The sequence below is a fragment of the Brachyhypopomus gauderio genome, unplaced genomic scaffold (assembly GCF_052324685.1).
Source record: "Brachyhypopomus gauderio isolate BG-103 unplaced genomic scaffold, BGAUD_0.2 sc363, whole genome shotgun sequence".
In the NCBI taxonomy this organism is placed as follows: Eukaryota; Metazoa; Chordata; class Actinopteri; order Gymnotiformes; family Hypopomidae; genus Brachyhypopomus; species Brachyhypopomus gauderio.
Window position 1 is genome coordinate 17,308 of NW_027507184.1, and position 17,594 is coordinate 34,901.

Consider the following 17,594-nt stretch of genomic DNA (forward strand, 5'->3'; position numbering starts at 1 on the left):
ATAAAAGTCACACAGCACCTGGTATTCCCAAGCTGTCTCCCATACAAGTATTAACCTGGCCCAAACCTATTTAGCTTCCTAGGTCAAATGAGATCGGGCGTTTTCAGGCTGGTGTGGCCGTAAGCCATAAAACAATGCAAAGATTATCTAATTATAACAAGAGCAAAACCTGAACAACAGAAATTGCTAGTTTTTTTGCAGAACACATTTAAGCTTGATAATTAAATCTAATTGGCTTACAGCACCTGGTATTCCCAGGTGGTCTCCCATCCAAGTACTAACCAGGCCCAAACGAGCTTAGCTTCCGAGGTCAAATGAGATCGGGCGTTTTCAGGCTGGTGTGGCCGTAAGCCGTAAAAGAATGCAAAGATGACCTATTTATAATGAGAGCAAAACCTGAACAACAGACATTGCTAGTTTTTTTTGCAGAACACCTTTAAGCTTGCTAATTGAATGTAAATAGCAACTCAACTATAAAAGTCACACAGCACCTGGTATTCCCAAGCTGTCTCCCATACAAGTATTAACCTGGCCTAAACCTATTTAGCTTCCTAGGTCAAATGAAATCGGGCGTTTTCAGGCTGGTGTGGCCGTAAGCCATAAAACAATGCAAAGATTATCTAATTATAACAAGAGCAAAACCTGAACAACAGAAATTGCTAGTTTTTTTGCAGAACACATTTAAGCTTGCTAATTGAATGTAAACAGCAACTCAACTATAAAAGTCACACAGCACCTGGTATTCCCAAGCTGTCTCCCATACAAGTATTAACCTGGCCTAAACCTATTTAGCTTCCTAGGTCAAATGAAATCGGGCGTTTTCAGGCTGGTGTGGCCGTAAGCCATAAAACAATGCAAAGATTATCTAATTATAACAAGAACAAAACCTGAACAACAGAAATTGCTAGTTTTTTTGCAGAACACATTTAAGCTTGCTAATTGAATGTAAACAGCAACTCAACTATAAAAGTCACACAGCACCTGGTATTCCCAAGCTGTCTCCCATACAAGTATTAACCTGGCCCAAACCTATTTAGCTTGATAATTAAATCTAATAGGCTTACAGCACCTGGTATTCCCAGGTGGTCTCCCATCCAAGTACTAACCAGGCCCAAACGAGCTTAGCTTCCGAGGTCAAATGAGATCGGGCGTTTTCAGGCTGGTGTGGCCGTAAGCCGTAAAACAATGCAAAGATGACCTATTTATAATGAGAGCAAAACCTGAACAACAGACATTGCTAGTTTTTTTTGCAGAACACCTTTAAGCTTGCTAATTGAATGTAAATAGCAACTCAACTATAAAAGTCACACAGCACCTGGTATTCCCAAGCTGTCTCCCATACAAGTATTAACCTGGCCTAAACCTATTTAGCTTCCTAGGTCAAATGAAATCGGGCGTTTTCAGGCTGGTGTGGCCGTAAGCCATAAAACAATGCAAAGATGATCTAATTATAACAAGAGCAAAACCTGAACAACAGAAATTGCTAGTTTTTTTGCAGAACACATTTAAGCTTGATAATTAAATCTAATTGGCTTACAGCACCTGGTATTCCCAGGTGGTCTCCCATCCAAGTACTAACCAGGCCCAAACGAGCTTAGCTTCCGAGGTCAAATGAGATCGGGCGTTTTCAGGCTGGTGTGGCCGTAAGCCGTAAAAGAATGCAAAGATGACCTATTTATAATGAGAGCAAAACCTGAACAACAGACATTGCTAGTTTGTTTTGCAGAACACCTTTAAGCTTGCTAATTGAATGTAAATAGCAACTCAACTATAAAAGTCACACAGCACCTGGTATTCCCAAGCTGTCCCCCATACAAGTATTAACCTGGCCAAAACCTATTTAGCTTCCGAGGTCAAATGAGATCGGGCGTTTTCAGGCTGGTGTGGCCGCAAGCCATAAAACAATGCAAAGATTATCTAATTATAACAAGAGCAAAACCTGAACAACAGAAATTGCTAGTTTTTTTGCAGAACACATTTAAGCTTGCTAATTGAATGTAAACAGCAACTCAACTATAAAAGTCACACAGCACCTGGTATTCCCAAGCTGTCTCCCATACAAGTATTAACCTGGCCCAAACCTATTTAGCTTCCTAGGTCAAATGAGATCGGGCGTTTTCAGGCTGGTGTGGCCGTAAGCCATAAAACAATGCAAAGATTATCTAATTATAACAAGAGCAAAACCTGAACAACAGAAATTGCTAGTTTTTTTGCAGAACACATTTAAGCTTGATAATTAAATCTAATTGGCTTACAGCACCTGGTATTCCCAGGTGGTCTCCCATCCAAGTACTAACCAGGCCCAAACGAGCTTAGCTTCCGAGGTCAAATGAGATCGGGCGTTTTCAGGCTGGTGTGGCCGTAAGCCGTAAAAGAATGCAAAGATGACCTATTTATAATGAGAGCAAAACCTGAACAACAGACATTGCTAGTTTTTTTTGCAGAACACCTTTAAGCTTGCTAATTGAATGTAAATAGCAACTCAACTATAAAAGTCACACAGCACCTGGTATTCCCAAGCTGTCTCCCATACAAGTATTAACCTGGCCTAAACCTATTTAGCTTCCTAGGTCAAATGAAATCGGGCGTTTTCAGGCTGGTGTGGCCGTAAGCCATAAAACAATGCAAAGATTATCTAATTATAACAAGAACAAAACCTGAACAACAGAAATTGCTAGTTTTTTTGCAGAACACATTTAAGCTTGCTAATTGAATGTAAACAGCAACTCAACTATAAAAGTCACACAGCACCTGGTATTCCCAAGCTGTCTCCCATACAAGTATTAACCTGGCCCAAACCTATTTAGCTTGATAATTAAATCTAATAGGCTTACAGCACCTGGTATTCCCAGGTGGTCTCCCATCCAAGTACTAACCAGGCCCAAACGAGCTTAGCTTCCGAGGTCAAATGAGATCGGGCGTTTTCAGGCTGGTGTGGCCGTAAGCCGTAAAACAATGCAAAGATGACCTATTTATAATGAGAGCAAAACCTGAACAACAGACATTGCTAGTTTTTTTTGCAGAACACCTTTAAGCTTGCTAATTGAATGTAAATAGCAACTCAACTATAAAAGTCACACAGCACCTGGTATTCCCAAGCTGTCTCCCATACAAGTATTAACCTGGCCTAAACCTATTTAGCTTCCTAGGTCAAATGAAATCGGGCGTTTTCAGGCTGGTGTGGCCGTAAGCCATAAAACAATGCAAAGATGATCTAATTATAACAAGAGCAAAACCTGAACAACAGAAATTGCTAGTTTTTTTGCAGAACACATTTAAGCTTGCTAATTGAATGTAAACAGCAACTCAACTATAAAAGTCACACAGCACCTGGCATTCCCAAGCTGTCTCCCATACAAGTATTAACCTGGCCCAAACCTATTTAGCTTGATAATTAAATCTAATAGGCTTACAGCACCTGGTATTCCCAGGTGGTCTCCCATCCAAGTACTAACCAGGCCCAAACGAGCTTAGCTTCCGAGGTCAAATGAGATCGGGCGTTTTCAGGCTGGTGTGGCCGTAAGCCGTAAAACAATGCAAAGATGACCTATTTATAATGAGAGCAAAACCTGAACAACAGACATTGCTAGTTTTTTTTGCAGAACACCTTTAAGCTTGCTAATTGAATGTAAATAGCAACTCAACTATAAAAGTCACACAGCACCTGGTATTCCCAAGCTGTCTCCCATACAAGTATTAACCTGGCCTAAACCTATTTAGCTTCCTAGGTCAAATGAAATCGGGCGTTTTCAGGCTGGTGTGGCCGTAAGCCATAAAACAATGCAAAGATTATCTAATTATAACAAGAGCAAAACCTGAACAACAGAAATTGCTAGTTTTTTTGCAGAACACATTTAAGCTTGATAATTAAATCTAATTGGCTTACAGCACCTGGTATTCCCAGGTGGTCTCCCATCCAAGTACTAACCAGGCCCAAACGAGCTTAGCTTCCGAGGTCAAATGAGATCGGGCGTTTTCAGGCTGGTGTGGCCGTAAGCCGTAAAAGAATGCAAAGATGACCTATTTATAATGAGAGCAAAACCTGAACAACAGACATTGCTAGTTTGTTTTGCAGAACACCTTTAAGCTTGCTAATTGAATGTAAATAGCAACTCAACTATAAAAGTCACACAGCACCTGGTATTCCCAAGCTGTCCCCCATACAAGTATTAACCTGGCCAAAACCTATTTAGCTTCCGAGGTCAAATGAGATCGGGCGTTTTCAGGCTGGTGTGGCCGCAAGCCATAAAACAATGCAAAGATTATCTAATTATAACAAGAGCAAAACCTGAACAACAGAAATTGCTAGTTTTTTTGCAGAACACATTTAAGCTTGCTAATTGAATGTAAACAGCAACTCAACTATAAAAGTCACACAGCACCTGGTATTCCCAAGCTGTCTCCCATACAAGTATTAACCTGGCCCAAACCTATTTAGCTTCCTAGGTCAAATGAGATCGGGCGTTTTCAGGCTGGTGTGGCCGTAAGCCATAAAACAATGCAAAGATTATCTAATTATAACAAGAGCAAAACCTGAACAACAGAAATTGCTAGTTTTTTTGCAGAACACATTTAAGCTTGATAATTAAATCTAATTGGCTTACAGCACCTGGTATTCCCAGGTGGTCTCCCATCCAAGTACTAACCAGGCCCAAACGAGCTTAGCTTCCGAGGTCAAATGAGATCGGGCGTTTTCAGGCTGGTGTGGCCGTAAGCCGTAAAAGAATGCAAAGATGACCTATTTATAATGAGAGCAAAACCTGAACAACAGACATTGCTAGTTTTTTTTGCAGCTAATTGAATGTAAATAGCAACTCAACTATAAAAGTCACACAGCACCTGGTATTCCCAAGCTGTCTCCCATACAAGTATTAACCTGGCCTAAACCTATTTAGCTTCCTAGGTCAAATGAAATCGGGCGTTTTCAGGCTGGTGTGGCCGTAAGCCATAAAACAATGCAAAGATTATCTAATTATAACAAGAGCAAAACCTGAACAACAGAAATTGCTAGTTTTTTTGCAGAACACATTTAAGCTTGCTAATTGAATGTAAACAGCAACTCAACTATAAAAGTCACACAGCACCTGGTATTCCCAAGCTGTCTCCCATACAAGTATTAACCTGGCCTAAACCTATTTAGCTTCCTAGGTCAAATGAAATCGGGCGTTTTCAGGCTGGTGTGGCCGTAAGCCATAAAACAATGCAAAGATTATCTAATTATAACAAGAACAAAACCTGAACAACAGAAATTGCTAGTTTTTTTGCAGAACACATTTAAGCTTGCTAATTGAATGTAAACAGCAACTCAACTATAAAAGTCACACAGCACCTGGTATTCCCAAGCTGTCTCCCATACAAGTATTAACCTGGCCCAAACCTATTTAGCTTGATAATTAAATCTAATAGGCTTACAGCACCTGGTATTCCCAGGTGGTCTCCCATCCAAGTACTAACCAGGCCCAAACGAGCTTAGCTTCCGAGGTCAAATGAGATCGGGCGTTTTCAGGCTGGTGTGGCCGTAAGCCGTAAAACAATGCAAAGATGACCTATTTATAATGAGAGCAAAACCTGAACAACAGACATTGCTAGTTTTTTTTGCAGAACACCTTTAAGCTTGCTAATTGAATGTAAATAGCAACTCAACTATAAAAGTCACACAGCACCTGGTATTCCCAAGCTGTCTCCCATACAAGTATTAACCTGGCCTAAACCTATTTAGCTTCCTAGGTCAAATGAAATCGGGCGTTTTCAGGCTGGTGTGGCCGTAAGCCATAAAACAATGCAAAGATGATCTAATTATAACAAGAGCAAAACCTGAACAACAGAAATTGCTAGTTTTTTTGCAGAACACATTTAAGCTTGCTAATTGAATGTAAACAGCAACTCAACTATAAAAGTCACACAGCACCTGGCATTCCCAAGCTGTCTCCCATACAAGTATTAACCTGGCCCAAACCTATTTAGCTTGATAATTAAATCTAATAGGCTTACAGCACCTGGTATTCCCAGGTGGTCTCCCATCCAAGTACTAACCAGGCCCAAACGAGCTTAGCTTCCGAGGTCAAATGAGATCGGGCGTTTTCAGGCTGGTGTGGCCGTAAGCCGTAAAACAATGCAAAGATGACCTATTTATAATGAGAGCAAAACCTGAACAACAGACATTGCTAGTTTTTTTTGCAGAACACCTTTAAGCTTGCTAATTGAATGTAAATAGCAACTCAACTATAAAAGTCACACAGCACCTGGTATTCCCAAGCTGTCTCCCATACAAGTATTAACCTGGCCTAAACCTATTTAGCTTCCTAGGTCAAATGAAATCGGGCGTTTTCAGGCTGGTGTGGCCGTAAGCCATAAAACAATGCAAAGATTATCTAATTATAACAAGAGCAAAACCTGAACAACAGAAATTGCTAGTTTTTTTGCAGAACACATTTAAGCTTGATAATTAAATCTAATTGGCTTACAGCACCTGGTATTCCCAGGTGGTCTCCCATCCAAGTACTAACCAGGCCCAAACGAGCTTAGCTTCCGAGGTCAAATGAGATCGGGCGTTTTCAGGCTGGTGTGGCCGTAAGCCGTAAAAGAATGCAAAGATGACCTATTTATAATGAGAGCAAAACCTGAACAACAGACATTGCTAGTTTGTTTTGCAGAACACCTTTAAGCTTGCTAATTGAATGTAAATAGCAACTCAACTATAAAAGTCACACAGCACCTGGTATTCCCAAGCTGTCCCCCATACAAGTATTAACCTGGCCAAAACCTATTTAGCTTCCGAGGTCAAATGAGATCGGGCGTTTTCAGGCTGGTGTGGCCGCAAGCCATAAAACAATGCAAAGATTATCTAATTATAACAAGAGCAAAACCTGAACAACAGAAATTGCTAGTTTTTTTGCAGAACACATTTAAGCTTGCTAATTGAATGTAAACAGCAACTCAACTATAAAAGTCACACAGCACCTGGTATTCCCAAGCTGTCTCCCATACAAGTATTAACCTGGCCCAAACCTATTTAGCTTCCTAGGTCAAATGAGATCGGGCGTTTTCAGGCTGGTGTGGCCGTAAGCCATAAAACAATGCAAAGATTATCTAATTATAACAAGAGCAAAACCTGAACAACAGAAATTGCTAGTTTTTTTGCAGAACACATTTAAGCTTGATAATTAAATCTAATTGGCTTACAGCACCTGGTATTCCCAGGTGGTCTCCCATCCAAGTACTAACCAGGCCCAAACGAGCTTAGCTTCCGAGGTCAAATGAGATCGGGCGTTTTCAGGCTGGTGTGGCCGTAAGCCGTAAAAGAATGCAAAGATGACCTATTTATAATGAGAGCAAAACCTGAACAACAGACATTGCTAGTTTTTTTTGCAGAACACCTTTAAGCTTGCTAATTGAATGTAAATAGCAACTCAACTATAAAAGTCACACAGCACCTGGTATTCCCAAGCTGTCTCCCATACAAGTATTAACCTGGCCTAAACCTATTTAGCTTCCTAGGTCAAATGAAATCGGGCGTTTTCAGGCTGGTGTGGCCGTAAGCCATAAAACAATGCAAAGATTATCTAATTATAACAAGAGCAAAACCTGAACAACAGAAATTGCTAGTTTTTTTGCAGAACACATTTAAGCTTGCTAATTGAATGTAAACAGCAACTCAACTATAAAAGTCACACAGCACCTGGTATTCCCAAGCTGTCTCCCATACAAGTATTAACCTGGCCTAAACCTATTTAGCTTCCTAGGTCAAATGAAATCGGGCGTTTTCAGGCCGGTGTGGCCGTAAGCCATAAAACAATGCAAAGATTATCTAATTATAACAAGAGCAAAACCTGAACAACAGAAATTGCTAGTTTTTTTGCAGAACACATTTAAGCTTGCTAATTGAATGTAAACAGCAACTCAACTATAAAAGTCACACAGCACCTGGTATTCCCAAGCTGTCTCCCATACAAGTATTAACCTGGCCCAAACCTATTTAGCTTGATAATTAAATCTAATAGGCTTACAGCACCTGGTATTCCCAGGTGGTCTCCCATCCAAGTACTAACCAGGCCCAAACGAGCTTAGCTTCCGAGGTCAAATGAGATCGGGCGTTTTCAGGCTGGTGTGGCCGTAAGCCGTAAAACAATGCAAAGATGACCTATTTATAATGAGAGCAAAACCTGAACAACAGACATTGCTAGTTTTTTTTGCAGAACACCTTTAAGCTTGCTAATTGAATGTAAATAGCAACTCAACTATAAAAGTCACACAGCACCTGGTATTCCCAAGCTGTCTCCCATACAAGTATTAACCTGGCCCAAACCTATTTAGCTTCCTATTTCAAATGAGATCGGGCGTTTTCAGGTTGGTGTGGCCGTAAGCCGTAAAACAATGCAAAGATGACCTATTTATGATGAGAGCAAAACCTGAACAACAGACATTGCTAGTTTTTTTTGCAGAACACCTTTAAGCTTGCTAATTGAATGTAAATAGCAACTCAACTATAAAAGTCACACAGCACCTGGTATTCCCAAGCTGTCTCCCATACAAGTATTAACCTGGCCTAAACCTATTTAGCTTCCTAGGTCAAATGAAATCGGGCGTTTTCAGGCTGGTGTGGCCGTAAGCCATAAAACAATGCAAAGATTATCTAATTATAACAAGAGCAAAACCTGAACAACAGAAATTGCTAGTTTTTTTGCAGAACACATTTAAGCTTGATAATTAAATCTAATTGGCTTACAGCACCTGGTATTCCCAGGTGGTCTCCCATCCAAGTACTAACCAGGCCCAAACGAGCTTAGCTTCCGAGGTCAAATGAGATCGGGCGTTTTCAGGCTGGTGTGGCCGTAAGCCGTAAAAGAATGCAAAGATGACCTATTTATAATGAGAGCAAAACCTGAACAACAGACATTGCTAGTTTGTTTTGCAGAACACCTTTAAGCTTGCTAATTGAATGTAAATAGCAACTCAACTATAAAAGTCACACAGCACCTGGTATTCCCAAGCTGTCCCCCATACAAGTATTAACCTGGCCAAAACCTATTTAGCTTCCGAGGTCAAATGAGATCGGGCGTTTTCAGGCTGGTGTGGCCGCAAGCCATAAAACAATGCAAAGATTATCTAATTATAACAAGAGCAAAACCTGAACAACAGAAATTGCTAGTTTTTTTGCAGAACACATTTAAGCTTGCTAATTGAATGTAAACAGCAACTCAACTATAAAAGTCACACAGCACCTGGTATTCCCAAGCTGTCTCCCATACAAGTATTAACCTGGCCCAAACCTATTTAGCTTCCTAGGTCAAATGAGATCGGGCGTTTTCAGGCTGGTGTGGCCGTAAGCCATAAAACAATGCAAAGATTATCTAATTATAACAAGAGCAAAACCTGAACAACAGAAATTGCTAGTTTTTTTGCAGAACACATTTAAGCTTGATAATTAAATCTAATTGGCTTACAGCACCTGGTATTCCCAGGTGGTCTCCCATCCAAGTACTAACCAGGCCCAAACGAGCTTAGCTTCCGAGGTCAAATGAGATCGGGCGTTTTCAGGCTGGTGTGGCCGTAAGCCGTAAAAGAATGCAAAGATGACCTATTTATAATGAGAGCAAAACCTGAACAACAGACATTGCTAGTTTTTTTTGCAGAACACCTTTAAGCTTGCTAATTGAATGTAAATAGCAACTCAACTATAAAAGTCACACAGCACCTGGTATTCCCAAGCTGTCTCCCATACAAGTATTAACCTGGCCTAAACCTATTTAGCTTCCTAGGTCAAATGAAATCGGGCGTTTTCAGGCTGGTGTGGCCGTAAGCCATAAAACAATGCAAAGATTATCTAATTATAACAAGAGCAAAACCTGAACAACAGAAATTGCTAGTTTTTTTGCAGAACACATTTAAGCTTGCTAATTGAATGTAAACAGCAACTCAACTATAAAAGTCACACAGCACCTGGTATTCCCAAGCTGTCTCCCATACAAGTATTAACCTGGCCTAAACCTATTTAGCTTCCTAGGTCAAATGAAATCGGGCGTTTTCAGGCCGGTGTGGCCGTAAGCCATAAAACAATGCAAAGATTATCTAATTATAACAAGAGCAAAACCTGAACAACAGAAATTGCTAGTTTTTTTGCAGAACACATTTAAGCTTGCTAATTGAATGTAAACAGCAACTCAACTATAAAAGTCACACAGCACCTGGTATTCCCAAGCTGTCTCCCATACAAGTATTAACCTGGCCCAAACCTATTTAGCTTCCTAGGTCAAATGAGATCGGGCGTTTTCAGGCTGGTGTGGCCGTAAGCCATAAAACAATGCAAAGATTATCTAATTATAACAAGAGCAAAACCTGAACAACAGAAATTGCTAGTTTTTTTGCAGAACACATTTAAGCTTGATAATTAAATCTAATTGGCTTACAGCACCTGGTATTCCCAGGTGGTCTCCCATCCAAGTACTAACCAGGCCCAAACGAGCTTAGCTTCCGAGGTCAAATGAGATCGGGCGTTTTCAGGCTGGTGTGGCCGTAAGCCGTAAAAGAATGCAAAGATGACCTATTTATAATGAGAGCAAAACCTGAACAACAGACATTGCTAGTTTTTTTTGCAGAACACCTTTAAGCTTGCTAATTGAATGTAAATAGCAACTCAACTATAAAAGTCACACAGCACCTGGTATTCCCAAGCTGTCTCCCATACAAGTATTAACCTGGCCTAAACCTATTTAGCTTCCTAGGTCAAATGAAATCGGGCGTTTTCAGGCTGGTGTGGCCGTAAGCCATAAAACAATGCAAAGATTATCTAATTATAACAAGAACAAAACCTGAACAACAGAAATTGCTAGTTTTTTTGCAGAACACATTTAAGCTTGCTAATTGAATGTAAACAGCAACTCAACTATAAAAGTCACACAGCACCTGGTATTCCCAAGCTGTCTCCCATACAAGTATTAACCTGGCCCAAACCTATTTAGCTTGATAATTAAATCTAATAGGCTTACAGCACCTGGTATTCCCAGGTGGTCTCCCATCCAAGTACTAACCAGGCCCAAACGAGCTTAGCTTCCGAGGTCAAATGAGATCGGGCGTTTTCAGGCTGGTGTGGCCGTAAGCCGTAAAACAATGCAAAGATGACCTATTTATAATGAGAGCAAAACCTGAACAACAGACATTGCTAGTTTTTTTTGCAGAACACCTTTAAGCTTGCTAATTGAATGTAAATAGCAACTCAACTATAAAAGTCACACAGCACCTGGTATTCCCAAGCTGTCTCCCATACAAGTATTAACCTGGCCTAAACCTATTTAGCTTCCTAGGTCAAATGAAATCGGGCGTTTTCAGGCTGGTGTGGCCGTAAGCCATAAAACAATGCAAAGATGATCTAATTATAACAAGAGCAAAACCTGAACAACAGAAATTGCTAGTTTTTTTGCAGAACACATTTAAGCTTGCTAATTGAATGTAAACAGCAACTCAACTATAAAAGTCACACAGCACCTGGCATTCCCAAGCTGTCTCCCATACAAGTATTAACCTGGCCCAAACCTATTTAGCTTGATAATTAAATCTAATAGGCTTACAGCACCTGGTATTCCCAGGTGGTCTCCCATCCAAGTACTAACCAGGCCCAAACGAGCTTAGCTTCCGAGGTCAAATGAGATCGGGCGTTTTCAGGCTGGTGTGGCCGTAAGCCGTAAAACAATGCAAAGATGACCTATTTATAATGAGAGCAAAACCTGAACAACAGACATTGCTAGTTTTTTTTGCAGAACACCTTTAAGCTTGCTAATTGAATGTAAATAGCAACTCAACTATAAAAGTCACACAGCACCTGGTATTCCCAAGCTGTCTCCCATACAAGTATTAACCTGGCCTAAACCTATTTAGCTTCCTAGGTCAAATGAAATCGGGCGTTTTCAGGCTGGTGTGGCCGTAAGCCATAAAACAATGCAAAGATGATCTAATTATAACAAGAGCAAAACCTGAACAACAGAAATTGCTAGTTTTTTTGCAGAACACATTTAAGCTTGCTAATTGAATGTAAACAGCAACTCAACTATAAAAGTCACACAGCACCTGGCATTCCCAAGCTGTCTCCCATACAAGTATTAACCTGGCCCAAACCTATTTAGCTTGATAATTAAATCTAATAGGCTTACAGCACCTGGTATTCCCAGGTGGTCTCCCATCCAAGTACTAACCAGGCCCAAACGAGCTTAGCTTCCGAGGTCAAATGAGATCGGGCGTTTTCAGGCTGGTGTGGCCGTAAGCCGTAAAACAATGCAAAGATGACCTATTTATAATGAGAGCAAAACCTGAACAACAGACATTGCTAGTTTTTTTTGCAGAACACCTTTAAGCTTGCTAATTGAATGTAAATAGCAACTCAACTATAAAAGTCACACAGCACCTGGTATTCCCAAGCTGTCTCCCATACAAGTATTAACCTGGCCTAAACCTATTTAGCTTCCTAGGTCAAATGAAATCGGGCGTTTTCAGGCTGGTGTGGCCGTAAGCCATAAAACAATGCAAAGATTATCTAATTATAACAAGAGCAAAACCTGAACAACAGAAATTGCTAGTTTTTTTGCAGAACACATTTAAGCTTGATAATTAAATCTAATTGGCTTACAGCACCTGGTATTCCCAGGTGGTCTCCCATCCAAGTACTAACCAGGCCCAAACGAGCTTAGCTTCCGAGGTCAAATGAGATCGGGCGTTTTCAGGCTGGTGTGGCCGTAAGCCGTAAAAGAATGCAAAGATGACCTATTTATAATGAGAGCAAAACCTGAACAACAGACATTGCTAGTTTGTTTTGCAGAACACCTTTAAGCTTGCTAATTGAATGTAAATAGCAACTCAACTATAAAAGTCACACAGCACCTGGTATTCCCAAGCTGTCCCCCATACAAGTATTAACCTGGCCAAAACCTATTTAGCTTCCGAGGTCAAATGAGATCGGGCGTTTTCAGGCTGGTGTGGCCGCAAGCCATAAAACAATGCAAAGATTATCTAATTATAACAAGAGCAAAACCTGAACAACAGAAATTGCTAGTTTTTTTGCAGAACACATTTAAGCTTGCTAATTGAATGTAAACAGCAACTCAACTATAAAAGTCACACAGCACCTGGTATTCCCAAGCTGTCTCCCATACAAGTATTAACCTGGCCCAAACCTATTTAGCTTCCTAGGTCAAATGAGATCGGGCGTTTTCAGGCTGGTGTGGCCGTAAGCCATAAAACAATGCAAAGATTATCTAATTATAACAAGAGCAAAACCTGAACAACAGAAATTGCTAGTTTTTTTGCAGAACACATTTAAGCTTGATAATTAAATCTAATTGGCTTACAGCACCTGGTATTCCCAGGTGGTCTCCCATCCAAGTACTAACCAGGCCCAAACGAGCTTAGCTTCCGAGGTCAAATGAGATCGGGCGTTTTCAGGCTGGTGTGGCCGTAAGCCGTAAAAGAATGCAAAGATGACCTATTTATAATGAGAGCAAAACCTGAACAACAGACATTGCTAGTTTTTTTTGCAGAACACCTTTAAGCTTGCTAATTGAATGTAAATAGCAACTCAACTATAAAAGTCACACAGCACCTGGTATTCCCAAGCTGTCTCCCATACAAGTATTAACCTGGCCTAAACCTATTTAGCTTCCTAGGTCAAATGAAATCGGGCGTTTTCAGGCTGGTGTGGCCGTAAGCCATAAAACAATGCAAAGATTATCTAATTATAACAAGAGCAAAACCTGAACAACAGAAATTGCTAGTTTTTTTGCAGAACACATTTAAGCTTGCTAATTGAATGTAAACAGCAACTCAACTATAAAAGTCACACAGCACCTGGTATTCCCAAGCTGTCTCCCATACAAGTATTAACCTGGCCTAAACCTATTTAGCTTCCTAGGTCAAATGAAATCGGGCGTTTTCAGGCTGGTGTGGCCGTAAGCCATAAAACAATGCAAAGATTATCTAATTATAACAAGAACAAAACCTGAACAACAGAAATTGCTAGTTTTTTTGCAGAACACATTTAAGCTTGCTAATTGAATGTAAACAGCAACTCAACTATAAAAGTCACACAGCACCTGGTATTCCCAAGCTGTCTCCCATACAAGTATTAACCTGGCCCAAACCTATTTAGCTTGATAATTAAATCTAATAGGCTTACAGCACCTGGTATTCCCAGGTGGTCTCCCATCCAAGTACTAACCAGGCCCAAACGAGCTTAGCTTCCGAGGTCAAATGAGATCGGGCGTTTTCAGGCTGGTGTGGCCGTAAGCCGTAAAACAATGCAAAGATGACCTATTTATAATGAGAGCAAAACCTGAACAACAGACATTGCTAGTTTTTTTTGCAGAACACCTTTAAGCTTGCTAATTGAATGTAAATAGCAACTCAACTATAAAAGTCACACAGCACCTGGTATTCCCAAGCTGTCTCCCATACAAGTATTAACCTGGCCTAAACCTATTTAGCTTCCTAGGTCAAATGAAATCGGGCGTTTTCAGGCTGGTGTGGCCGTAAGCCATAAAACAATGCAAAGATGATCTAATTATAACAAGAGCAAAACCTGAACAACAGAAATTGCTAGTTTTTTTGCAGAACACATTTAAGCTTGATAATTAAATCTAATTGGCTTACAGCACCTGGTATTCCCAGGTGGTCTCCCATCCAAGTACTAACCAGGCCCAAACGAGCTTAGCTTCCGAGGTCAAATGAGATCGGGCGTTTTCAGGCTGGTGTGGCCGTAAGCCGTAAAAGAATGCAAAGATGACCTATTTATAATGAGAGCAAAACCTGAACAACAGACATTGCTAGTTTGTTTTGCAGAACACCTTTAAGCTTGCTAATTGAATGTAAATAGCAACTCAACTATAAAAGTCACACAGCACCTGGTATTCCCAAGCTGTCCCCCATACAAGTATTAACCTGGCCAAAACCTATTTAGCTTCCGAGGTCAAATGAGATCGGGCGTTTTCAGGCTGGTGTGGCCGCAAGCCATAAAACAATGCAAAGATTATCTAATTATAACAAGAGCAAAACCTGAACAACAGAAATTGCTAGTTTTTTTGCAGAACACATTTAAGCTTGCTAATTGAATGTAAACAGCAACTCAACTATAAAAGTCACACAGCACCTGGTATTCCCAAGCTGTCTCCCATACAAGTATTAACCTGGCCCAAACCTATTTAGCTTCCTAGGTCAAATGAGATCGGGCGTTTTCAGGCTGGTGTGGCCGTAAGCCATAAAACAATGCAAAGATTATCTAATTATAACAAGAGCAAAACCTGAACAACAGAAATTGCTAGTTTTTTTGCAGAACACATTTAAGCTTGATAATTAAATCTAATTGGCTTACAGCACCTGGTATTCCCAGGTGGTCTCCCATCCAAGTACTAACCAGGCCCAAACGAGCTTAGCTTCCGAGGTCAAATGAGATCGGGCGTTTTCAGGCTGGTGTGGCCGTAAGCCGTAAAAGAATGCAAAGATGACCTATTTATAATGAGAGCAAAACCTGAACAACAGACATTGCTAGTTTTTTTTGCAGAACACCTTTAAGCTTGCTAATTGAATGTAAATAGCAACTCAACTATAAAAGTCACACAGCACCTGGTATTCCCAAGCTGTCTCCCATACAAGTATTAACCTGGCCTAAACCTATTTAGCTTCCTAGGTCAAATGAAATCGGGCGTTTTCAGGCTGGTGTGGCCGTAAGCCATAAAACAATGCAAAGATTATCTAATTATAACAAGAACAAAACCTGAACAACAGAAATTGCTAGTTTTTTTGCAGAACACATTTAAGCTTGCTAATTGAATGTAAACAGCAACTCAACTATAAAAGTCACACAGCACCTGGTATTCCCAAGCTGTCTCCCATACAAGTATTAACCTGGCCCAAACCTATTTAGCTTGATAATTAAATCTAATAGGCTTACAGCACCTGGTATTCCCAGGTGGTCTCCCATCCAAGTACTAACCAGGCCCAAACGAGCTTAGCTTCCGAGGTCAAATGAGATCGGGCGTTTTCAGGCTGGTGTGGCCGTAAGCCGTAAAACAATGCAAAGATGACCTATTTATAATGAGAGCAAAACCTGAACAACAGACATTGCTAGTTTTTTTTGCAGAACACCTTTAAGCTTGCTAATTGAATGTAAATAGCAACTCAACTATAAAAGTCACACAGCACCTGGTATTCCCAAGCTGTCTCCCATACAAGTATTAACCTGGCCTAAACCTATTTAGCTTCCTAGGTCAAATGAAATCGGGCGTTTTCAGGCTGGTGTGGCCGTAAGCCATAAAACAATGCAAAGATGATCTAATTATAACAAGAGCAAAACCTGAACAACAGAAATTGCTAGTTTTTTTGCAGAACACATTTAAGCTTGCTAATTGAATGTAAACAGCAACTCAACTATAAAAGTCACACAGCACCTGGCATTCCCAAGCTGTCTCCCATACAAGTATTAACCTGGCCCAAACCTATTTAGCTTGATAATTAAATCTAATAGGCTTACAGCACCTGGTATTCCCAGGTGGTCTCCCATCCAAGTACTAACCAGGCCCAAACGAGCTTAGCTTCCGAGGTCAAATGAGATCGGGCGTTTTCAGGCTGGTGTGGCCGTAAGCCGTAAAACAATGCAAAGATGACCTATTTATAATGAGAGCAAAACCTGAACAACAGACATTGCTAGTTTTTTTTGCAGAACACCTTTAAGCTTGCTAATTGAATGTAAATAGCAACTCAACTATAAAAGTCACACAGCACCTGGTATTCCCAAGCTGTCTCCCATACAAGTATTAACCTGGCCTAAACCTATTTAGCTTCCTAGGTCAAATGAAATCGGGCGTTTTCAGGCTGGTGTGGCCGTAAGCCATAAAACAATGCAAAGATTATCTAATTATAACAAGAGCAAAACCTGAACAACAGAAATTGCTAGTTTTTTTGCAGAACACATTTAAGCTTGATAATTAAATCTAATTGGCTTACAGCACCTGGTATTCCCAGGTGGTCTCCCATCCAAGTACTAACCAGGCCCAAACGAGCTTAGCTTCCGAGGTCAAATGAGATCGGGCGTTTTCAGGCTGGTGTGGCCGTAAGCCGTAAAAGAATGCAAAGATGACCTATTTATAATGAGAGCAAAACCTGAACAACAGACATTGCTAGTTTGTTTTGCAGAACACCTTTAAGCTTGCTAATTGAATGTAAATAGCAACTCAACTATAAAAGTCACACAGCACCTGGTATTCCCAAGCTGTCCCCCATACAAGTATTAACCTGGCCAAAACCTATTTAGCTTCCGAGGTCAAATGAGATCGGGCGTTTTCAGGCTGGTGTGGCCGCAAGCCATAAAACAATGCAAAGATTATCTAATTATAACAAGAGCAAAACCTGAACAACAGAAATTGCTAGTTTTTTTGCAGAACACATTTAAGCTTGCTAATTGAATGTAAACAGCAACTCAACTATAAAAGTCACACAGCACCTGGTATTCCCAAGCTGTCTCCCATACAAGTATTAACCTGGCCCAAACCTATTTAGCTTCCTAGGTCAAATGAGATCGGGCGTTTTCAGGCTGGTGTGGCCGTAAGCCATAAAACAAT

General features: G+C 40.6%; 27 non-coding genes and 42 pseudogenes across 27 annotated transcripts; all 69 read right to left on the reverse strand.

Annotated features, from left to right (window-relative positions):
- Nucleotides 1-6: 6 nt before the first annotated feature.
- On the reverse strand, nucleotides 7-125 carry LOC143505138 (5S ribosomal RNA; annotated as a pseudogene).
- A 108-nt stretch (nucleotides 126-233) lies between these two features.
- LOC143505287 (5S ribosomal RNA) lies at nucleotides 234-352 on the reverse strand. The gene has a single exon (XR_013127840.1). It is a non-coding gene; the product is annotated as a 5S ribosomal RNA (ribosomal RNA).
- A 127-nt stretch (nucleotides 353-479) lies between these two features.
- LOC143505234 (5S ribosomal RNA) lies at nucleotides 480-598 on the reverse strand (annotated as a pseudogene).
- Nucleotides 599-724: 126 nt separating this feature from the next.
- Nucleotides 725-843, reverse strand: LOC143505235 (5S ribosomal RNA; annotated as a pseudogene).
- A 214-nt stretch (nucleotides 844-1,057) lies between these two features.
- LOC143505298 (5S ribosomal RNA) lies at nucleotides 1,058-1,176 on the reverse strand. Its single transcript, XR_013127841.1, has one exon. It is a non-coding gene; the product is annotated as a 5S ribosomal RNA (ribosomal RNA).
- A 127-nt stretch (nucleotides 1,177-1,303) lies between these two features.
- Nucleotides 1,304-1,422, reverse strand: LOC143505236 (5S ribosomal RNA; annotated as a pseudogene).
- Nucleotides 1,423-1,530: 108 nt separating this feature from the next.
- Nucleotides 1,531-1,649, reverse strand: LOC143505309 (5S ribosomal RNA). The gene has a single exon (XR_013127842.1). It is a non-coding gene; the product is annotated as a 5S ribosomal RNA (ribosomal RNA).
- Nucleotides 1,650-1,776: 127 nt separating this feature from the next.
- Nucleotides 1,777-1,895, reverse strand: LOC143505189 (5S ribosomal RNA; annotated as a pseudogene).
- A 126-nt stretch (nucleotides 1,896-2,021) lies between these two features.
- Nucleotides 2,022-2,140, reverse strand: LOC143505140 (5S ribosomal RNA; annotated as a pseudogene).
- Nucleotides 2,141-2,248: 108 nt separating this feature from the next.
- On the reverse strand, nucleotides 2,249-2,367 carry LOC143505320 (5S ribosomal RNA). Its single transcript, XR_013127843.1, has one exon. It is a non-coding gene; the product is annotated as a 5S ribosomal RNA (ribosomal RNA).
- A 127-nt stretch (nucleotides 2,368-2,494) lies between these two features.
- Nucleotides 2,495-2,613, reverse strand: LOC143505237 (5S ribosomal RNA; annotated as a pseudogene).
- Nucleotides 2,614-2,827: 214 nt separating this feature from the next.
- LOC143505332 (5S ribosomal RNA) lies at nucleotides 2,828-2,946 on the reverse strand. The gene has a single exon (XR_013127844.1). It is a non-coding gene; the product is annotated as a 5S ribosomal RNA (ribosomal RNA).
- A 127-nt stretch (nucleotides 2,947-3,073) lies between these two features.
- LOC143505238 (5S ribosomal RNA) lies at nucleotides 3,074-3,192 on the reverse strand (annotated as a pseudogene).
- Nucleotides 3,193-3,406: 214 nt separating this feature from the next.
- LOC143505335 (5S ribosomal RNA) lies at nucleotides 3,407-3,525 on the reverse strand. The gene has a single exon (XR_013127845.1). It is a non-coding gene; the product is annotated as a 5S ribosomal RNA (ribosomal RNA).
- Nucleotides 3,526-3,652: 127 nt separating this feature from the next.
- Nucleotides 3,653-3,771, reverse strand: LOC143505239 (5S ribosomal RNA; annotated as a pseudogene).
- A 108-nt stretch (nucleotides 3,772-3,879) lies between these two features.
- On the reverse strand, nucleotides 3,880-3,998 carry LOC143505336 (5S ribosomal RNA). Its single transcript, XR_013127846.1, has one exon. It is a non-coding gene; the product is annotated as a 5S ribosomal RNA (ribosomal RNA).
- Nucleotides 3,999-4,125: 127 nt separating this feature from the next.
- LOC143505190 (5S ribosomal RNA) lies at nucleotides 4,126-4,244 on the reverse strand (annotated as a pseudogene).
- Nucleotides 4,245-4,370: 126 nt separating this feature from the next.
- On the reverse strand, nucleotides 4,371-4,489 carry LOC143505141 (5S ribosomal RNA; annotated as a pseudogene).
- A 108-nt stretch (nucleotides 4,490-4,597) lies between these two features.
- LOC143505338 (5S ribosomal RNA) lies at nucleotides 4,598-4,716 on the reverse strand. Its single transcript, XR_013127847.1, has one exon. It is a non-coding gene; the product is annotated as a 5S ribosomal RNA (ribosomal RNA).
- Nucleotides 4,717-4,827: 111 nt separating this feature from the next.
- Nucleotides 4,828-4,946, reverse strand: LOC143505240 (5S ribosomal RNA; annotated as a pseudogene).
- Nucleotides 4,947-5,072: 126 nt separating this feature from the next.
- Nucleotides 5,073-5,191, reverse strand: LOC143505241 (5S ribosomal RNA; annotated as a pseudogene).
- A 214-nt stretch (nucleotides 5,192-5,405) lies between these two features.
- On the reverse strand, nucleotides 5,406-5,524 carry LOC143505339 (5S ribosomal RNA). Its single transcript, XR_013127848.1, has one exon. It is a non-coding gene; the product is annotated as a 5S ribosomal RNA (ribosomal RNA).
- Nucleotides 5,525-5,651: 127 nt separating this feature from the next.
- On the reverse strand, nucleotides 5,652-5,770 carry LOC143505243 (5S ribosomal RNA; annotated as a pseudogene).
- A 214-nt stretch (nucleotides 5,771-5,984) lies between these two features.
- On the reverse strand, nucleotides 5,985-6,103 carry LOC143505340 (5S ribosomal RNA). The gene has a single exon (XR_013127849.1). It is a non-coding gene; the product is annotated as a 5S ribosomal RNA (ribosomal RNA).
- A 127-nt stretch (nucleotides 6,104-6,230) lies between these two features.
- LOC143505244 (5S ribosomal RNA) lies at nucleotides 6,231-6,349 on the reverse strand (annotated as a pseudogene).
- A 108-nt stretch (nucleotides 6,350-6,457) lies between these two features.
- On the reverse strand, nucleotides 6,458-6,576 carry LOC143505342 (5S ribosomal RNA). Its single transcript, XR_013127851.1, has one exon. It is a non-coding gene; the product is annotated as a 5S ribosomal RNA (ribosomal RNA).
- Nucleotides 6,577-6,703: 127 nt separating this feature from the next.
- Nucleotides 6,704-6,822, reverse strand: LOC143505191 (5S ribosomal RNA; annotated as a pseudogene).
- A 126-nt stretch (nucleotides 6,823-6,948) lies between these two features.
- On the reverse strand, nucleotides 6,949-7,067 carry LOC143505142 (5S ribosomal RNA; annotated as a pseudogene).
- Nucleotides 7,068-7,175: 108 nt separating this feature from the next.
- LOC143505343 (5S ribosomal RNA) lies at nucleotides 7,176-7,294 on the reverse strand. The gene has a single exon (XR_013127852.1). It is a non-coding gene; the product is annotated as a 5S ribosomal RNA (ribosomal RNA).
- A 127-nt stretch (nucleotides 7,295-7,421) lies between these two features.
- On the reverse strand, nucleotides 7,422-7,540 carry LOC143505245 (5S ribosomal RNA; annotated as a pseudogene).
- A 126-nt stretch (nucleotides 7,541-7,666) lies between these two features.
- LOC143505325 (5S ribosomal RNA) lies at nucleotides 7,667-7,785 on the reverse strand (annotated as a pseudogene).
- A 214-nt stretch (nucleotides 7,786-7,999) lies between these two features.
- LOC143505344 (5S ribosomal RNA) lies at nucleotides 8,000-8,118 on the reverse strand. Its single transcript, XR_013127853.1, has one exon. It is a non-coding gene; the product is annotated as a 5S ribosomal RNA (ribosomal RNA).
- Nucleotides 8,119-8,245: 127 nt separating this feature from the next.
- LOC143505174 (5S ribosomal RNA) lies at nucleotides 8,246-8,364 on the reverse strand (annotated as a pseudogene).
- A 127-nt stretch (nucleotides 8,365-8,491) lies between these two features.
- Nucleotides 8,492-8,610, reverse strand: LOC143505246 (5S ribosomal RNA; annotated as a pseudogene).
- A 108-nt stretch (nucleotides 8,611-8,718) lies between these two features.
- Nucleotides 8,719-8,837, reverse strand: LOC143505345 (5S ribosomal RNA). Its single transcript, XR_013127854.1, has one exon. It is a non-coding gene; the product is annotated as a 5S ribosomal RNA (ribosomal RNA).
- Nucleotides 8,838-8,964: 127 nt separating this feature from the next.
- Nucleotides 8,965-9,083, reverse strand: LOC143505192 (5S ribosomal RNA; annotated as a pseudogene).
- Nucleotides 9,084-9,209: 126 nt separating this feature from the next.
- LOC143505144 (5S ribosomal RNA) lies at nucleotides 9,210-9,328 on the reverse strand (annotated as a pseudogene).
- A 108-nt stretch (nucleotides 9,329-9,436) lies between these two features.
- On the reverse strand, nucleotides 9,437-9,555 carry LOC143505346 (5S ribosomal RNA). Its single transcript, XR_013127855.1, has one exon. It is a non-coding gene; the product is annotated as a 5S ribosomal RNA (ribosomal RNA).
- Nucleotides 9,556-9,682: 127 nt separating this feature from the next.
- Nucleotides 9,683-9,801, reverse strand: LOC143505247 (5S ribosomal RNA; annotated as a pseudogene).
- A 126-nt stretch (nucleotides 9,802-9,927) lies between these two features.
- Nucleotides 9,928-10,046, reverse strand: LOC143505326 (5S ribosomal RNA; annotated as a pseudogene).
- A 126-nt stretch (nucleotides 10,047-10,172) lies between these two features.
- LOC143505145 (5S ribosomal RNA) lies at nucleotides 10,173-10,291 on the reverse strand (annotated as a pseudogene).
- A 108-nt stretch (nucleotides 10,292-10,399) lies between these two features.
- Nucleotides 10,400-10,518, reverse strand: LOC143505347 (5S ribosomal RNA). Its single transcript, XR_013127856.1, has one exon. It is a non-coding gene; the product is annotated as a 5S ribosomal RNA (ribosomal RNA).
- Nucleotides 10,519-10,645: 127 nt separating this feature from the next.
- On the reverse strand, nucleotides 10,646-10,764 carry LOC143505248 (5S ribosomal RNA; annotated as a pseudogene).
- A 214-nt stretch (nucleotides 10,765-10,978) lies between these two features.
- On the reverse strand, nucleotides 10,979-11,097 carry LOC143505348 (5S ribosomal RNA). The gene has a single exon (XR_013127857.1). It is a non-coding gene; the product is annotated as a 5S ribosomal RNA (ribosomal RNA).
- Nucleotides 11,098-11,224: 127 nt separating this feature from the next.
- On the reverse strand, nucleotides 11,225-11,343 carry LOC143505249 (5S ribosomal RNA; annotated as a pseudogene).
- Nucleotides 11,344-11,557: 214 nt separating this feature from the next.
- On the reverse strand, nucleotides 11,558-11,676 carry LOC143505349 (5S ribosomal RNA). The gene has a single exon (XR_013127858.1). It is a non-coding gene; the product is annotated as a 5S ribosomal RNA (ribosomal RNA).
- A 127-nt stretch (nucleotides 11,677-11,803) lies between these two features.
- LOC143505250 (5S ribosomal RNA) lies at nucleotides 11,804-11,922 on the reverse strand (annotated as a pseudogene).
- A 214-nt stretch (nucleotides 11,923-12,136) lies between these two features.
- LOC143505350 (5S ribosomal RNA) lies at nucleotides 12,137-12,255 on the reverse strand. Its single transcript, XR_013127859.1, has one exon. It is a non-coding gene; the product is annotated as a 5S ribosomal RNA (ribosomal RNA).
- Nucleotides 12,256-12,382: 127 nt separating this feature from the next.
- On the reverse strand, nucleotides 12,383-12,501 carry LOC143505251 (5S ribosomal RNA; annotated as a pseudogene).
- Nucleotides 12,502-12,609: 108 nt separating this feature from the next.
- On the reverse strand, nucleotides 12,610-12,728 carry LOC143505351 (5S ribosomal RNA). The gene has a single exon (XR_013127860.1). It is a non-coding gene; the product is annotated as a 5S ribosomal RNA (ribosomal RNA).
- Nucleotides 12,729-12,855: 127 nt separating this feature from the next.
- LOC143505193 (5S ribosomal RNA) lies at nucleotides 12,856-12,974 on the reverse strand (annotated as a pseudogene).
- A 126-nt stretch (nucleotides 12,975-13,100) lies between these two features.
- Nucleotides 13,101-13,219, reverse strand: LOC143505146 (5S ribosomal RNA; annotated as a pseudogene).
- A 108-nt stretch (nucleotides 13,220-13,327) lies between these two features.
- Nucleotides 13,328-13,446, reverse strand: LOC143505354 (5S ribosomal RNA). The gene has a single exon (XR_013127862.1). It is a non-coding gene; the product is annotated as a 5S ribosomal RNA (ribosomal RNA).
- A 127-nt stretch (nucleotides 13,447-13,573) lies between these two features.
- LOC143505252 (5S ribosomal RNA) lies at nucleotides 13,574-13,692 on the reverse strand (annotated as a pseudogene).
- A 126-nt stretch (nucleotides 13,693-13,818) lies between these two features.
- LOC143505254 (5S ribosomal RNA) lies at nucleotides 13,819-13,937 on the reverse strand (annotated as a pseudogene).
- Nucleotides 13,938-14,151: 214 nt separating this feature from the next.
- LOC143505355 (5S ribosomal RNA) lies at nucleotides 14,152-14,270 on the reverse strand. The gene has a single exon (XR_013127863.1). It is a non-coding gene; the product is annotated as a 5S ribosomal RNA (ribosomal RNA).
- Nucleotides 14,271-14,397: 127 nt separating this feature from the next.
- Nucleotides 14,398-14,516, reverse strand: LOC143505255 (5S ribosomal RNA; annotated as a pseudogene).
- Nucleotides 14,517-14,624: 108 nt separating this feature from the next.
- On the reverse strand, nucleotides 14,625-14,743 carry LOC143505356 (5S ribosomal RNA). Its single transcript, XR_013127864.1, has one exon. It is a non-coding gene; the product is annotated as a 5S ribosomal RNA (ribosomal RNA).
- A 127-nt stretch (nucleotides 14,744-14,870) lies between these two features.
- Nucleotides 14,871-14,989, reverse strand: LOC143505194 (5S ribosomal RNA; annotated as a pseudogene).
- Nucleotides 14,990-15,115: 126 nt separating this feature from the next.
- Nucleotides 15,116-15,234, reverse strand: LOC143505147 (5S ribosomal RNA; annotated as a pseudogene).
- Nucleotides 15,235-15,342: 108 nt separating this feature from the next.
- On the reverse strand, nucleotides 15,343-15,461 carry LOC143505357 (5S ribosomal RNA). The gene has a single exon (XR_013127865.1). It is a non-coding gene; the product is annotated as a 5S ribosomal RNA (ribosomal RNA).
- A 127-nt stretch (nucleotides 15,462-15,588) lies between these two features.
- Nucleotides 15,589-15,707, reverse strand: LOC143505256 (5S ribosomal RNA; annotated as a pseudogene).
- Nucleotides 15,708-15,921: 214 nt separating this feature from the next.
- Nucleotides 15,922-16,040, reverse strand: LOC143505358 (5S ribosomal RNA). Its single transcript, XR_013127866.1, has one exon. It is a non-coding gene; the product is annotated as a 5S ribosomal RNA (ribosomal RNA).
- A 127-nt stretch (nucleotides 16,041-16,167) lies between these two features.
- Nucleotides 16,168-16,286, reverse strand: LOC143505257 (5S ribosomal RNA; annotated as a pseudogene).
- A 214-nt stretch (nucleotides 16,287-16,500) lies between these two features.
- On the reverse strand, nucleotides 16,501-16,619 carry LOC143505054 (5S ribosomal RNA). The gene has a single exon (XR_013127748.1). It is a non-coding gene; the product is annotated as a 5S ribosomal RNA (ribosomal RNA).
- A 127-nt stretch (nucleotides 16,620-16,746) lies between these two features.
- On the reverse strand, nucleotides 16,747-16,865 carry LOC143505258 (5S ribosomal RNA; annotated as a pseudogene).
- A 108-nt stretch (nucleotides 16,866-16,973) lies between these two features.
- On the reverse strand, nucleotides 16,974-17,092 carry LOC143505055 (5S ribosomal RNA). The gene has a single exon (XR_013127749.1). It is a non-coding gene; the product is annotated as a 5S ribosomal RNA (ribosomal RNA).
- Nucleotides 17,093-17,219: 127 nt separating this feature from the next.
- LOC143505195 (5S ribosomal RNA) lies at nucleotides 17,220-17,338 on the reverse strand (annotated as a pseudogene).
- A 126-nt stretch (nucleotides 17,339-17,464) lies between these two features.
- Nucleotides 17,465-17,583, reverse strand: LOC143505148 (5S ribosomal RNA; annotated as a pseudogene).
- Nucleotides 17,584-17,594: the final 11 nt, after the last annotated feature.